The sequence below is a fragment of the Zingiber officinale genome, chromosome 4B (genome assembly GCF_018446385.1).
Source record: "Zingiber officinale cultivar Zhangliang chromosome 4B, Zo_v1.1, whole genome shotgun sequence".
NCBI classification, from domain to species: Eukaryota; Viridiplantae; Streptophyta; class Magnoliopsida; order Zingiberales; family Zingiberaceae; genus Zingiber; species Zingiber officinale.
Genome location: NC_055993.1, coordinates 90,215,387 through 90,227,585, shown reverse-complemented (window position 1 = coordinate 90,227,585; position 12,199 = coordinate 90,215,387).

Here is a 12,199-nt window from a genome sequence, read left to right as displayed (position 1 = left end):
GGAGTATTACCTCAAGACTGATATCTCCATGTGGTTCTCGGTCAAGGAAGGATTCACACCACCGAAGGACGAGGAAGGTAAGGAACTCGATTCATCAAGGTGGTCTACTGAACAAACTCGTAAAGGGCAAGCCGATGCCAAGGCGGTGGTCACCTTACAATGTGGGATTGCCAAGGACCAACTCGTCAAGGTAGGTCCATTCTCGAGTGCAAAAGATTTATCGAACAAGCTTATCGAGCTCCAAGAAGGAACTCGAGATTCTCGGATAGCCAAGAGGGACCTATTCTTGAATCAAATACAAAATCTCACCATGAAGGAAAATGAAACGGTAAGTCAACTACATGGGAGGTTCAAAGAGATCATCAATGGTCTCCATTCCGTGGATGAACGCGTGGAGAATCGCGATCTTGTAAGGTACGCTCTAAAAGCCTTTCCGAGGAGTGCCTTGTGGTCATCTATGGTAGATGCCTACAAGGTCTCTAAGGATCTTTCAATTGTAAAGTTAGATGAATTCTTTTGTGAAATGGAACTTCATGAACTTGCTAACAAAGGTCAAAAGGAGAAAGGTATATCTTTGGTTGCAGGAGAAAAGAGCAAGGATGGGAGAAGAAAGAAAGAAAAGAAGAAGAAGAAAGAGATTCCTTTATCTTCATCCTCCTCCGAGTCCGATGATGAAGGTGGATCATCATCAAGCGAGATGGCAAATTTTGTGAGGAGGATCATGAGAAGAAGCAGGAGATACAAAGGTAAAACTGTAGATCAAAATATTGATAAGTCTAACGTTACTTGCTATGAGTGTAGCAAGAAAGGACACTATCGGAGCGAGTGTCCAAAGCTAAAAAAGAAGGAGAAAAGAGCCAAGAAGAAGAAAGCTCTCAAGGCCACTTGGGATGAATCTTCCTCAAGCTCATCAGAGGAGGAAGAGAAGAAGGAGAAGAGTACTCGGCAATTGGCACTCATGGCAAGGGAGGAGTCCGAGTCCGAGAGTGATGACTCAAGCACTTCAGCCGTGGCTTCATCATCTTCGGATGATGAAGAGGTAACCTCTTCTCACTTAGAAAAATGCTATAAGACTATTACACATTTGTCTACCTTGCTTAAAAAATCAAAAACAAAAAATAAATCATTAAAAGAAGAAGTAGAAAACTTGAGGGCCCTTAGGGAAGATGAGGTTGATGACCTACATCTAGAGGTCCTTGAGGATGAGAACAAGGCCTTGAAGGGTGAGGTTGAGAAACTCAAGAAAATGCTTGAAAATTCTCAACTAGCTCTAAGACCCTAGACATGATTCTAAATGCCCAAAGGGCGGTCTACAACAAGGCTGGATTAGGATACCAACCTAAGGAGTCTAGCTTTATTTCTTTAGTGTCAAGAACCCAATTTCATAGATCGCATGTTTCTAGGGTTCATGAGACTAGGAAGAAGGTAACAAAGGCATGGGTGCCTAAGTCTTTCATTGTAGATGCATTAGGTCCCAAGATTTGGGTACCTAAAACATCTATCTTTCGTGTCTTGTAGGCATTGGTAAAGGGGGAGCGTCTATCAACTTGGTTTGTTGATAGTGGATGCTCCAAGCACATGACCGGGGACAAGTCACTATTTTCTACCATTCAAAACAAAAATAGAGGTAATGTGTCATTTGGTAACAATGGTAGTCTTAAGGTTATAGGAGTTAGAGACATTCATATATCCGAATATCTCCAAATCAAGAATGTCCTTCTAGTCAAGGGGATGCCTTTTAATCTCCTAAGTGTCAGTCAATTGTGTGATACGGGTTACACAATTGAGTTTCATTCAAGTCAATGTCTGGTCAAACACATTGACATGGTACTAGTAGGCACAAGGGTAGATAACATTTATCAAGTTTCTTTTAAAAGTGCTACTAATGCTCTTGCTAAGTGTTTCATGTCAAAAGAAGAAGAATCGTGGCTTTGGCATAAGAGGTTGGCTCATGTGAACATGAAGAATATCCGGAAGCTGGTCAACAAAGGGTTAGTGCGAGGCTTACCAAGCATCAAGTACCAAAAAACCAAATTGTGTGATGCATGTCAGAAGGGTAAGCAAACTAAAGCGCCTCATAAAGGTAAAAGCGCTGTAAGTACAACTACTGCCTTAGACTTATTACATATGAATTTGTTTGATTGCAGTAGTATTATTTCATTAAATGGAAGTAGATACTGTTTAGTGATTATTGATGACTTTACTAGGTATACATGGACCTTCTTTTTGAAAACTAAGGATCAAACCATAGATATTTTTATTTCCTTTTGTAGAAGAACTGAAAATGAAAAATCAACAACAATTAAAACCATTAGGAGTGATCATGGTGGGGAATTTCAAAATCATAGGTTTTTAGAATTCTGTCAAGAAAAGGGATATAGGCATGAGTTCTCTACTCCAAGGACCCCACAGCAAAATGGAGTTGTGGAGAGAAAGAACCGAGTCTTACAAGAGGCTGCACGAAGTATGCTCAATGAGTACTCACTACCGAGTTACTTATGGGCTGAAGCTTGCTATGTGCAAAACCGAATCCTGATACATAGGTTTTTAGGAAAGACTCCCCATGAACTTTGGTTTGGAAAACCCCCTACAATTAAACATCTTAGGGTGTTTGGTTGTAAGGTGTTTATTTTGAACACCAAGGACCATCTTGGAAAATTTTCGGCCAAGGCTGATGAAGGGATACTGGTTGGGTACTCGCTCACCAGCAAAGCCTATCGAGTCTACAACAATAGGACTAAACTGATTGAAGAGTCCTCTGATGTAGCTTTTGAAGAAATCCCTAACTTAAATGATCAATCAAGGGATGTAGGAGATATTCAATTTAAACTTAGAAGGCTAAGTTTGAATGATCAAAATGAAGAAAGAGTCGAGGTTGACTCTGATGACGATGAGCAAAGGCAATAAAGAACTCAATCTGATCCTTTGCCTGATATTGAGTCCTTGCCTGTGCCTAGTGAGACCATTCATGAGGCACCACCAACACCAAGACAATCTAGGATAGCCACTAGTCATCCCCAAGACCAAATTGTGGGAGACATCCAACAAGGGGTTAGGACTAGGTCGTTCTTTAGAAATGAGTCTAATGAAGTCGCATTGATTTCAGAGATTGAACCAAAATTAGTTGATGAGGCATTGCGCGATCCTGATTGGATCATAGCTATGCAAGATGAGTTAGGTCAATTTGAAAGGAGCCAAGTGTGGGACTTAGTTCCTAGACCTAAGAAGACCACCATTATTGGAACTAAATGAGTCTTCAAAAATAAGTTAAATCAAAAGGGAGAAGTTGTAAGAAACAAGGCAAGACTTGTAGCCAAGGGCTATAGTCAAGTCGAAGGTCTCGATTATGATGAGACTTATGCTCCCGTGGCCCGATTAGAGTCCATTCGTTTGATGCTAGCTTTTGCTGCACATAGAGGTTTCAAGCTCTATCAAATGGATGTTAAATCTGCCTTCTTAAATGGCTTTATTAAAGAAGAAGTCTATGTTGAACAACCACCGGGGTTTGTGAATACCGAAGCTCCAAACCATGTGTACAAGCTCAAGAAAGCACTTTATGGGCTTAAACAAGCACCACGAGCTTGGTACGAAAGGTTGTCAACATATTTACTAGAAAAGGGTTTTGTAAGAGGCCAAATAGACCCAACACTATTTCTGCGTAGAGATGGTGAAAACATTTTTGTAGCCCAAGTGTATGTCGATGACATAATTTGTGGCTCAAATAACAAGGGCTATTTGAATGAATTTATCACTCACATGGAAAGTGAGTTTGAGATGAGTCTAGTAGGAGAATTGACATTCTTCCTTGGACTTGAAATCAAACAAACTCGAGATGGAATTTATGTCCATCAGACGAAATACACTCAAGAGATGCTCAAAAAATTCAAAATGAGTGACTCTAAGGAAGTATCCACTCCAATGGCGACAAACACTCGTCTTGACAATGATGAGAGTGGGAAACCAGTTGATCTAACGCAATATAGAAGCATGATCGGTAGTCTTCTATATCTCACAGCTAGTCGACCGGACATACTGTTTGCTGTGGGCATGTGCGCTAGATATCAAGTTTGTGCCAAGGAATCTCATTTAACTGCAGTTAAGAGAATTCTAAGATATCTCAATGGCACAATTAGAGTAGGTCTTTGGTACCCTCGTACTGAGTCTTTTGACTTGATAGGTTATACCGACTCCGATTATGCTGGGTGCAAATTGGATCGGAAAAGTACTAGTGGGGGTTGCCAATTCTTAGGATCATCATTGGTTAGTTGGTCAAGTCGGAAGCAATATTGTGTTGCTCTCTCCACGACCGAGGCTGAATATATTGCCATGGGAGATAGTGTATCACAATTGTTGTGGATGATTCACACTCTAGAAGATTATGGACTTTCGTACAAGGGAGTGCAAGTGTTGTGTGACAACATTAGCACAATAAATCTAACGAAAAATCCAGTTCATCATTCTAGGACCAAACACATTGAAGTGCGTCACCACTTCATTAGAGATCACGTAGCTAGGGGAGACATTGCACTCACATATGTTGAGTCAAAGTCAAACCTAGCCGATATTTTCACCAAACCCCTTCCGGAAAATGAATTTAGTCATTTAAGGAGGGAATTGGGAATGTGTTTGGCTCAATAAGTCACTTTGACCACATCATGATCAATAAGGACCATTAAAATAACAAGGGAAATTGGGAAATTAATTTGGGCAACTTGGGAACATTTCACACAAACTATAAGGTTTAACAAAATATTTTTGTTTGCTAGAAATGGGGTGAGATGCTAGGATCAACCAAATTATTCAAAATGTATCATGCATCCCTTGAATAATTAGGTTGAAGAGACATAAATTGAGTATGGGGAAGGCCGTTACATAATTCATGTGTATTTGGCTCCTAGATCTTACTCATATATTCCAACCAAGGAATCTTGGTTGGACCTGTGTCTAGAAATCATCTAACCTTGTTGATGTGTTGATTGATACCCTTGATTGATACCTTCCTGATTTTGATTGAAAATAGGACAAGTTGGTGAAGAAATTTTGACATATTTTGACAAACTTGTAACTACTCATAGCAAGGATATATTTTGAACCGATAGCCTGAGTCAGATTTATTACCTTGGTTCACTATAGATCATAGTTTCAGCAAACAAACAAAACAAACTTCTCTGATTTTGAAACTTTGAGATTCAACACATTTGTTATGAAGTGTCTGAAACTTTCGAGCCCTAAATAATTCCAAATCATTAGAGCTCATCATTAGGAAATATTCATTGGTATCACTGAATATAATCTGTGGGCTCTTCAGATCCTAGGCTCTGAACTTGGAAGCTGTTGAACCAAGTTTCAGAGCCTTCGATACGAATTTCAGAGACTGAAATCACTGATTATCAGACACTGATCGGTCTAGGGACCGATCAGGATGATATCTGATCGGTCACTACGACCGATCAGGAGAGTTCCACCTCTGGCACGTATCACTGATCGACCTCTGATCGGTCCGGGGACCGATCAGGAGGTTCCCTGATCGGTCTCCACGACCGATCAGGAGGCTCTGGCACGCGACCTCTATAATCCATATCTGATCGGTCCGGGGACCGATCAGGAGGTTCCCTGATCGGTCTCCACGACCGATCAGGACACTCCCTGACCGATCAGGACGTTCCCTGATCGGTCAGGATTTCTCCTGATCGGACAGCCGTCCTATCTTATGACCTGATCACCCTCTTTAACTTCCCCCAATCCTTCGTCCTCTCATTTCACGCCGAAAACCCTAGCCGAACCACTCCTCAGTCCCGACTCTTCTCTCCATCTTCTCCGAAAGCCTCAAATGGCGCCCAGGTAACTTACTTTCTCCCCGAAATCTGTTCATTTTTGGCATTTTAGTTTCTTTTCACAGTGTATCTCTGTGTGTTGTCTCGGTTCTCGACTCTGTGGCTCTCGTGGACTCCCATTTGCCCCGACCATGTCCCATTTTTGACCTATTTAGGAAGAAATCAGCCGGTGAGGGTACGTCTAAGTCATCTGCTGAGAAATCCAAGTCCCAGGCACCCTCCCGACCTCAACCTTCCTCTTCTTCGAGATTCCCGAACCGACAGTTTGAACAAGCGTTTCAACAGAGGACATTCAAGCTACTCCCATGTCGATCTGTGGATCGAAAATACATGGATGAGTTTTGTCCCTCTATATCCGAAACCCTGGGATATTATAAACTTGACTCGTTAGTCTACCTAGAAAGGGACATCAACTGTGACCTAGTATCTGAATTCTACAACAATCTTCATCAGACCAGTGATGGTACTTATAAAATCAGAGTCGCTAAGAGAACTATCGATTTCTCCATCGTAGAATTCTTTGGGTATCTAGGTTGCCGAATGTGTTCAGGAGATCCTTTTTCCATTTATCCTAATTTACCAGAACAATTACCTCCTCCACTTGATGTATCACCTGACACTATCTATGAGTATTTCTTTGGACATCCTAGACCGGATGGACTGGATGAGTTGGATGTCGAGTTTCCTACTTTTGCAGCTCTGAGACTATCTCCTCCTGACTATATTCTTTTCAAGATAGTCACAAACTGTTTTCTTCCAATCACATCCAAACCTCTAGCAGAGATCCGACCATACCACTGCCTGATGCTTTATGGTTTGCGTCGGCGTCTCGATTTTGATATCATGTCGAGCATCTATTCTTCGATCATCTCATATACTCAGCCTAGCAGCTCCACTGTTTATATGCCTTATGGGCATATAATCACAGATTGGCTCGAGACCCTTCAGATTGATGTCTCTAAGGATAGGATAGTGAAGATGGTCAAACAGGATTGCAGACTTGGGAAACGGGCATTTTCCAAGTCCGGTATCTTGGGACAGAATGAGACTGTTCGATGGAAGGATGGGAGAGGTCTGGGAGAGTTACCACGGGCACTTCCTCGACAGGTTGCTGCTCCTCCTCCTGCTGCTGATGAGGCCGATCTTGATCTGCGCTGGCAGATCGCTGAGCTAGAGAGCCGCTTCGATCAGCACGATGAGCTGCTTTCTGCTGAGCTCCATGGACTGCGTGTTCGGATCGACCAGCGCTACGATGACTTACGCAGTCAGCAGTTGGTGACGCAGCAGCTGCTTCTGGGCTGGATGGCCAACTACCCACCTCCGCAGCATTTCTCGGGTCATCCACCTTCGAGCTCCAGCATGCCGCCTCAGGGCTACGTGCCTCCCGCAGACGATGATGAGGTTCCTCCTGTTGAGGATATTGATTGATACATTCTGTGTGTTACCTTGCCTGTCTGTGTTTTGGATGTTATTTGTTGGATATCTTTGTCTGACCTGGATACTTATGCTACTCATATATTTTTGCTATTCATTTGTCTATTTCTTGCTTTTTCTTATGCTTCAGCTCATATTAATATGCTGTTCCTATGCCATGACTTGATTGTATCTTATCTCTTTCTTACTATCATATAATACACTTAGAGGGAACTCTAGGTGCATTAAGAAAAAGACAGTATGGGTTAAGGGGGAGCCTTTTGGGTTTTGTCACCTCATTTTCACCTTTTCGGTGTTTGACAAAGGGAGAGAGGATACCTAAGTTTAGAGATGTATGAAGGCTTGATTTTAGGGGAAAAGATAATGGGAAGGATCTTGATTCTCGTTATTGACTTAGTGGTGTATCCATCTTAGGGGGAGGATCTTGATTCCCCTAAATTTATGAAAATAAGAACATTTCTGATCTAAACTTAAATCGTGTTGTCAAACAACAAAAAGGGGGAGATTGTTGATACAGTCTGACCTGGCTGTTGTTTTGATGTTGACACGGATTTAAGTTTGTATCAGATGTTAATTAAACTCGGTTTGATTAATGATCAAGGTTGATCAAGTGGAAGGGAAAAGTCCAAGTTGGAAACTTGGCACGCGAAGTCGGAGAGGGCTCGGTAGCTCGTTCTCCGGACTAGGTCGGAGAGGGCTCGGTAGCTCGTTCTCTGGACCGGACGAAGTCGGAGAGGGCTCGGTAGCTCGTTCCTCGGGACTAGCCGCAGAGGGCTCGGTAGCTCATTCTCCGAAGGCCGGAGAGGGCTCGGTAGCTCGTTCTCCGGACCAGGTCGAGAGGGCTCTGAGCTCGCCTCCGGACCGCACTAGCGCAGAGGGCTCGGAGCTCATTCTCGAACCGACCAGGCCGAGAGGGCTCGTAGCTCGCTCTCGGACCGATTAGGTCGAGAGGGCTTGAGCTCGTTCTCGACCAATCCTAGTATAACATAGGCTGGATCGGTCAATGCACCGATCCAAGGATACTGATCACCGATCGGTCCGCACCGATCTAGTAAGACTAAATTCTCTGATCGGTCCGGTGACCGATCAGAAACGAAGAAGATCACGAGTGTAATCTGATCGGCCTATAGACCGATCAGAAACACTCAGTAGCACACTGAGTACTGTCTGGAGACCGATCGGGAGAAAATGCCGCAGAAGAAAGGGTGGTGGATCGGTCTATGGACCGATCCACATCCAATCTGATCGGTCGCCACGATCGATCGGACCATCCTTAGACCGATCAGGCTGTTGTCTGATCGGTCCAAGGGTCTGTGATCGGTCTGCTGACCGATCCACAGTTAAGTTCATTGTGCATGCGCTTTCTCTGATATTTTCTGATTCGCACTTCTTTTTGCCCATCTCTGTTTAACCTTCTGCTGTGAGTCTTTTGGAGATACAGGTTGCAGGTACCATATCAGTGCTTAGTTTCAAATTAAGCCTCATCAAAGGAATGAGACAAAGGATCTTTCCACTGCTTTCTCTGCGTCAAATGCATTTGAAGCAGCAACGGCTACAGGTTGCGATTGGCTGTGTTTCTGGCAGTGATCAGGCGGCGATTGGCTTAACTCCTGGTGATTGGTTCGAGCTCAGAGGCACCAGTGAAGACCGTGGTTCTATTGGTGTGAGCTCAGAGAATCAGAAGAGGAAGAGAAGCGATTGGTGACGTCGTAGCTTGCAGTAGGGATTCGTTGCAGGTTGGCAGCGATCCGGTGCAGGCTGATCGAATGCAGAGACATAAGAAGCAGTGTATGCTGGAGAGAAGCATATAACGAGTAGCAAGTAAAAAGCTGTGGTTTTCAGTTGAGAGCTTGCTGTGTTCTTGGACTCTGTCTTCATCATCTTCGTGGCTGTAAGCTTACTTCGATTTTCTTTGAGCCACTGTGATCTGTAAGTCTTGTGTGCTTCATTTTAAATCTGTTCGAAGACTTTGTGGAGAGGTTTCTCCACCGAGAAGGAGAGCTTCATTAGCCGGTGTCATCCGGGGTGTGATCTACCGAAGATCAAGGATTCGTTCACCTTACGGACACGCCGAGGAGTAGGGGCAAGTTATCCCCGAACCTCATAAATCCGTGTGTTAGTGTGCTTGTTTCCTCTTTGTTTTAGTTTCCTAATTCCGCTGTGCTAACAAGTTTCTTTGTAGAAATTTGTGTTTAAGTTTTTAAGAGGCTATTCCCCCCCCCCCCCCCCTAGCCATCTAAGATCCCAACAGGCTATATATTGATATGATTGAGAAGAAATTATACACATGAGATTATTAATTGATTTGTAAGATTTTTAGAAAATCTTAACCCAATTTCTCTTCTCCTCTCCCTCACCCCTCTCTCTTTGCCGCCGGCAACAAGGGGAAGCCCTTCCCCTTGTTGCCATGACCACCACAAGGAAGAAATCTCTTCCTCTTCCTCTTGATCCCTCTTCTTCACTCGTAGCTAGTAACTTCCGAAGGAGAGGCTTGTACTCAAGGAGTTATCTTGAGGAGCTCGGCGTGGATACAAATAGAGGTGAGGCTCGACAACATCGCTATGGTTTATGTCCTTTTCGTTACAGGTCATCCGTAAGGTACACCTAGCGTAAATTTACTTTCCATAAAAATTTAATTATGCAATCATGTTTGACATGTTATATCCTTGTATGCATATGATGCGTGTGATGTAATAATTTAGGAATTATTATTATTTTATTTTTTACTGCGCATGTTTATGAAACGTATTTTAGCACACATCACATCAGACATATCTCAACAATTTATACTCGTTACTTTATTTATTTTTTGTGTTACCCTAACTTAACTTGGATTGCTAACATCAAAAAGGGAGAGATTGTAAGTTCTCCATGGTAGTTTTGATGTGATCAACCAAGTTAAAGTTAGGTCCTATTGTCTTTTGATGTCTTGTGTCTAAGTGTGCAGGAATTTAGGAGCATAGAAAGTCGAGCAAAAGAGACAGCCAGTGAGAAGGATGACACGAGGAGAGAGTCGACTGGCTCGGTACATTCGAGAGATGAAGTGCTGCGGAATAGTATACTGACGGATGAGAAGGAGGCACACAACATTTTCGAGGGACCAGAAGCCAAAGCGAAAGGTTGCTCAAGAAGATCAAAAAATGGGTTCAGGTGAGCCCTATTTCGGATGGACGAAATCATCCAAGCGAGCGGAGCCGGAGTGGAAGATCCAGACATAAAGTCAACTTAGAGTTGACTGGAGTCCGGGCGCCCAGAGCAATTCTAGGCGCTCGGAGTTTGGGCACCCAGAGCAGGGGCACCCGGACCTGGTCCAGGTGCTTGGACCAGGAAAACCTTATCTTGGCTGAGCATTTAAGACGCGAATAAAACTTTATCTCCATCCAAGTGCCCGAACGCCTTCTAGGCACTCGGACCACTTCCAAGCTCCCAGACCGTGCCACATCAGCAACAATCAGTTTCAACCAGTGGACTATAAATATAGCCTTGGTCTCAGTAGTTCAACACAACACACTCTATATTCATTCATGTTTCGAACTTCTGTGCTTGAACTGCTGTAAGAGGCTTCTCCATTTTCTTAAAAGGAGAACTTTCTATTGGAGTTTTAATTGCCTTGGATTAGCAACATTCTTGATTGTGAACCAAGTAAACTTGGAGTCTTCTCTTACTTATCATGTTATTATTCTTTAGTAACTAATGTGTGTTTGTCTTTACCAAGTAGAAAGAAAAATATAGTGCTAATTTACTTTGTAGGACAATTCACCCTCTCTTGTCGGTCTCTAAGGGACCAACATGCACCACCTCCATTAATAGGGGCTACAGACGGTTGGATCCCTATGAACGACGAGGGTGTTTGCCCTACTTAAGGTAGCACTCTAGGTAAAGGAAGGAGTCTCCCCACCATCAAGGCTTGTGTAAAAGGGTATTGCTGCAAGAATCCTTATAGTGTCTTGGAAATCATTTTATTAACATTCTCTTAAGTGATGACCGTCTCTCTACCATGGTTTTTTTTCGCATCGGAGTCACGTTTGTCAATGGTTTTTTTAGTGTTAAGTGTCTTATCTCAGATTTTCCATAGACAACGCCAATTTGTTCCGACCAAAATATCGTGGATGGTCAAGCCACCAATAAACAAATGAGCTGACGTGCTCACACATCAATGATTGTCGGTGAAGGGGGTGGAAGAACCTAGAACACACTTATAGGAAATGTTAGACTGGTCATGGGACGGATCCCGTGGCCACTCTGATGCTCAATTAGAGTTTTCTTCCAAATAATAAGTAGAAACCACAAAGAAGAAGAAGTTCAAGGATCAAACCTGGCGTAGAGTCCCCTTCCTTCATTTTTACAAGTGCTTATATGATCTTTCCAAAAGCATCTCTATGTCAATTGGAATATCATCATTGTAGGGGCTAAAAAGGAGACCAAATCTAACCGTCATTGGTTGTCTCCCCATTCATATAATGCCACACATCAACTAGAGATGTATCTAGGGGACTGAGTTTGACAATCTTGTAACTGCCCTACCATTCTGAGGATGTCATGCGTATGGGAATATTCAAAGTTACTAAGTCCGCACAAAGTGTAAACCTATTTTAAGGATAGAGAAAGCGACATGAGTATGGAGCAACCTTGAGAGAGATGATATATAGATTCACTTGAAAGGGAGAATGTTAGCGACTAGAGTTGAGGTGAATGTGTCGCTTGGGGTGACAAGGCAGATTGAGATGGCATACGTTGTCGTGACTGATGTGTGGTTTCAGATGGAGAGAGAGTTTGAGACTGAGGGGGAGTCCAAGACCGAGAGAGAGCATGAGACTAAGACAAAGTCTGAGATTGAGAGTGAGTTTGAGATTGAGACAAAGTATGAGATTGAGACGAAGTCTAAAACTGAGACGAAGTCTAAGACTGAGACGGAGTCAGAGACTGAGACG